Source organism: Gracilinanus agilis, chromosome 1 (assembly GCF_016433145.1).
Source record: "Gracilinanus agilis isolate LMUSP501 chromosome 1, AgileGrace, whole genome shotgun sequence".
Taxonomy (NCBI): domain Eukaryota; kingdom Metazoa; phylum Chordata; class Mammalia; order Didelphimorphia; family Didelphidae; genus Gracilinanus; species Gracilinanus agilis.
In genome coordinates, this window is record NC_058130.1 from 708403110 (window position 1) to 708408692 (window position 5583).

Below are 5583 nucleotides of genomic sequence, written 5' to 3' on the forward strand. Positions count from 1 at the left end.
TCCTTCCTTCCTTCCTTTCTTTCTTTCTTTCTTTCTTTCTTCCTTCCTTTCTTTCTTTCTTTCTTTCTTTCTTTCTTTCTTTCTTTCTTTCTTTCTTTCTTTCTTTCAAAACCCTTACATTCCATCTTGAAATCAATACTATGTATTGTTCTAAGGCAGAAGAGTGGCAAGGGTTAGGCAATGGGGGTTAAGTGACCTGCTCAGGGTCACACAGCTAGGAAGTATCTGAGGTCACATTTGAACCCAGGACCTCCCATCTCTGGCCCTGGCTTTCAATTCTCTGAGACACCTAGCTGCCCCCCATTCATGTTCTTTCCTTCCTCGTCTCCCACCCCCTCCCATAGCCGGTGCATAATTCCAGTGGGTTTTACATGTGTCATTGATCAAGACCTATTTACATATTAATGATATTTGCACTAGGGTGCCCTACAGTGATAGTTTAGAGTCTATATCCCCTATCGACCTATGTGATCAAGCAGTTGTTTCTCTTCTGTGTTTCTGCTCCCACAGTTCTTTCTCTGGATGTGTATAGCATTCTCTCTCATAGATACCTCAGAAATGTCTTGGATCATTGAATTGCTGCTAGTAGAGAATTCCATTACATTCGATTATTAGGCTAGTGATCTTGACTTATATCTGGGAAAATTCCAGAATATAATTTTTTTCTCTAGAATGTTAATCCATCCTAATCATTTAAAAATTAGATTTTATTTTTTCAATTAACAAAAATCTCCTTTTTTACTCTCACACCACCCTCTAATTGAGAAAGAGAGAAAAAAATAAAATCCCTATTATAAACATATATAGTCAAGCTAAACAAATTTCTGAAGTGGCCATTTAAAAAAATGTCTCATTCTGTACTCTGAATCTAACACTTTTCTATCAGGAGGTGGGTGGCATGTTTCATCATGAGTCCTCTGGAATCATAGTTGATCATTACACTCATGAAATTTTCTAAATTATTTCAAAGATATTTGTCTTTATAATATTGTTGTTATTGCACATATAAATTACTCTGTTTTGTTCATTTAACTCTGCCTTAGTTCATACAATTCTCTCCACATTTCCCTGAAACGATCCCCTTCATAATTCCTTACAGCACAATAGTATACCATCTCATTTATGCAACTCATTCAGTTATTCCCTAATTAATGGGCACAGCTCAGTTTCTAATTCTTTGCCACTACAAGAGCTGTAGGGGCAGAGCCGAGATGGCTTGTGAGTGGCAGCAAAAGCTGAAACCTCTCTGACAATCCTTCCAACAAGAGCTTTGAATATTTTTGACATCTTTAGTTAAAGTTCGTTTTGCTTAGAGCTAATCCCTCCTTTAATATATTCTCCATCTTATCCCTGCTTCTAACTTCACCCTTTTCTCTCCAGTTTCCTTGAATGTGTATATTTTTCCTTTTTCCTTCCTTTGAACAGTTGAAATAAGAGTGAGGTTCAAATATTAGCTACTTCCTCTGCCCCTCCTTTTTTTTTTGTATAGATTTCTACTTGCATATTTGTATTATTTGTGATAATGTTTCTCAGCCTTCCTTTCCCTTTCCCCCACTTCTGTGTTCCTCTTTCTATTCTTCTTTTAAGATCAGCAAATAGAATCAGACTCAGGTTTTTTTCTCTAATTAGAATTCCTCTATGATACCTAATGATGATAGTTTTCAGAGGGGATACATGTATAGTCTCCCATAATAGAAAGTAGTTTATTGCTGTTTATTTCTCTGTGATTGTTCAATCATGTTTGCTTTATTTACCTTTCGACTCATATGATTAAACTTCAAAGTTTCTCTATTCTGTTCTTTCACTGGGAATGCGTGGAAGTCCTCTATTTACTTAAAAACCCATTTTCCTCTTATAGTTTTTGTGGAGAAGCTATTTTTTTTGTGTAATTTTGAAATCCCAACTGTCTTTATTTTATTTTTAATTTTATTTTAATTTTTTTTAATTTTAAACATTTATTAATATTCATTTTTAACATGGTTACATGATTCATGCTCCTACTTTCCCCTTCACCCCCCGCACTCCCCCCACCCATGGCCAATGCACATTTCCACTGGTTTTATCATGTGTCCTTGATCGAGACCTATTTCCATATTGTTGGTAGTTGCATTGGTGTGGTAGTTTCGAGTCCACACCCTCAATCATGTCCACCCCGACCCATGCGTTCAAGCAGCTGTTTTTCTTATATGTTTCCTCTCCTGCAGTCCTTCCTCTGAATGTGGGTAGCATCTTTACCATAAATCCCTCAGAATTGTCCGGGTCATTGCATTGCTGCTAGTACAGAAGTCCATTGCATTCGATTTTACCATAGTATATCAGTCTCTGTGTACAATGTTCTTCTGGCTCTGCTCCTCTCACTCTGCATCAGTTCCTGGAGGTCTTTCCAGTTCACCTGGAACTTTGGAGAAGCTATTTTTGACTCTAAGCCTATATACTTTGCCTTTTGGAATACTGTATTCTAAGCTCTCTGTTCCTTTATGGTTGTGGCTGCTAAATTGTGTATGAGCCTGACTGTTGCTTGTTGGGCCTTGAGTTCTTTTTTTCTGCCCGTTCATAATGTTTTTTCTTAGATCTGGAAGTTGTGGGTTTGGTCTAAAAACTTCCTGGAAATTTTCATTTTAGGATTTCTTTCAGGAGGTGACTGATAGATTCTATTCCCACTTTACCTTGAAGTTTTGAGAGATCTGGACAGTTTTCTTTTAAAATTTCTTGGAATATAATGTCCAGGCTCTTTTTCTGGTCATGGATTTCAGGTAATCCAGTGTTTCTTAATTATGTCTCCTCTGTTTTCTAGTCTGTTGCTTTGCTGTTGTTTTTTTCCTGTGAGATACCTTACATTTTCTCCTTCTTTTAAGGCTTTTGCATTTAACTTTAATATTTTTTGTTTTCTTGTGGAGTTATTAGTTTTTATTGGGTCCAGTCTAAATTTCAGGAAGTTTGTTGCTTGGGAAAGGTTTTGTATCTCTTATTCCAAGTTGTTAAATCTCTTTCCAAATCTTTCTTATGTAGCCCTTATCCCTTTTCCTTTTTTTCCCTCACCTTCTAGCACTCATTTAGTTTATGAAAACATTTTCATATTTTTAAACAAAACTTTTGCTTTATATCTTCTAGGAATTCTAGTTGAGTTTGTTCCCAATCTGAGTGTTTCTGCTGAGGCTTTGCTTTTAGATGATGTGGAAACATTGTTTTTCTCAATATATATCTTGAACATCCCTTTCATCATAATAGTTTTTTTTTTGGTGGGATTTTTTTTTCTTATTCCTAATTTCAGACTTTATGTTAAGGCCAGACTGTGCATTTCTGGAGTCAATGTCTGGGCTGCTGCTATTGAGTGTTATGTTAGTTTAGGATCCCAGGGATAGCTCAGGTTGGAAACCTGCGGATTTTAAGTGTTCGAATAGTGATCTGATCCGTGGTGAAATGTGATTGCTCTCTCTTCATCTTAGTCAGCTGGAAATCTCTGCTGGTTTAGACTGCCAGAACTGCAGACTCTCCTTTGGGATGTTCTTCCTGCTTTGGTTATTCTTTTGCAGATATTCTATTGCAGAATAAACAAGAATTTATTCTTACTGAGTTAGAAGCTGGAACTGAGACTCTGCTCTGTTCCTGAGCCACATTGCTACTGCTCATTTTTGAACTTGTTATTCAGTAAACAGTGTAGGACCCATGACCACTTTTCACCCTGGAATACCACCTTAGGCACAGGTCCCCTTTTCAGTTTCTTAAATCTATGACCTACACCTGAGGAAGTAATTCAAAGAGTTGTCATTTGGCATAGTTCCTGTAGCCTACACAATTTAGGTCCCTCTCTATTGGATCTGGGACCTCTTCTTGCTCTGGTATGTATATAGCCTCACCCTGCACCGCCTGCAAGCTCTTGGCCAGATCCTGTCCTTGGTGTCCAAACACCTATCTGTCTCCCTATGATGACCTAAACAGGAAAAATGACTCACTGTGATTTTTAAAAAATTTCCCAATTTGGTGTGGTGCATTTTTTAGATCTGTTTGGAGGAGTTAGGAGGCGAGACTGTTCATTGAACCTCTTCCTGCTAGTTGTCATCTTCTCTAGCATGTATTTTTAGAGATAGTTGATGAACACATGAAAAGGGAAGTAATGATCACAAAGATCCAGTACAGTTTCATCAAGACCAGATAATACCAACCTATGCTCATTTCTAGTTTTAAAAGGATTACTATACTAGTAGGTGAGGGGGATGATGTGGGTCTAGTTTGCCTCTATTTTAGTAAGGTTTTTTTTTGTGGTTATTTAGTTGTTTTTCAGTTATGTCTCATTCTTTTGGAAACCTTGAAACCCTTTTGAGTTGTTTTTCTTTTTAAACTCTTATCTTCTGTCTTAGAATTGATACTAAGTATTAGTTTCAAGGCAGAATTGCCTTAAGGTCTAGGCAATTGGGGTTAAGTGATTTGCCCAGAATCATACAGCCTATATAAAAGTCCAGAGTCATATTTGAACCCAAATCCTACTGTTTCTATACACTGAGCCACCTAGTGCCCCAATTTGAGGCTTTTCTGGGCAGAGATACTAGAGTGTTTTGCTTTTTTTCCTTCTCAAGCTCATTTTACAGATGAGGGAACTGAGGCAAAAGGGGATAAGTGATTTGTCTAGGGTCACACAACTAGTAAGTATCTGAGGCTGTATTTGAACTTAGGTCCTCCTGTCTCCAGGTTTGGTGGTCTATCTTTTACTTCTCTTCAAGTGTTCTATTCTATTCTTGTGAAGATGAGAGATATAGAACAGATGAGATGTTCTCAAACTTTTTTATCTTTGGTCTCCTTTTGCTCTTAAAAATTATTGAAGGGGGTCAGCTAGATGCCTCAGTGGACAGAGCACCAGACCTAGAGATGGGAGGTTCTGGGTTCAAATTTGACCTCAGACACTTCTTAGCTGTGTGCCCCCGAGCAAGTCACTTAACCCGCATTGCCATCCCTTAACTGCTCTTCTGTCTTGGAACTAATATTTGGTATTAATTCTAAGACAGAAGGTAAGGGTTAAAAAATTATTGAGGACCTCAAAGAGCTTTTATTTATGTGGTTACTTATACCAACATTTATCACATTATCCATTAAAACTGATAAATTTCAAAACTATATGTTTGTTTTTTTCAAAACTATATGTTATTGTATTTAAAAACAACAATAAATCTGTCACATGTTAACATAAATAACATTTTAAAGGAAAAAATAACTTTTCCAAAATCAAAAAAATTAGGGAGGGGCAGCTGGGTAGCTCAGTGGATTGAGAGCCAGGCCTAGAGACGGGAGGTCCTAGGTTCAAATCTGGCCTCAGACACTTCCCAGCTGTGTGACCTTGGGCAAGTCACTTGACCCTCATTGCCTACCCTTACCACTCTTCCACCAAGGAACTAATACACAGAAGTTAAGGGTTTAAAAATATAAAAAAAAAAAAATTAGGGAGAAGAATAGCATTGTTTTATATATTTTTGAAAATCTTTTTAATGTCTGTTTTAATAGAAGGCAGATTCTCATATCTGCTTCTATTTTCAGTCTGTTATGATATATTGTTTTGAATAAAGTGTGTGAAGAAAATCTGGCCTCATACAG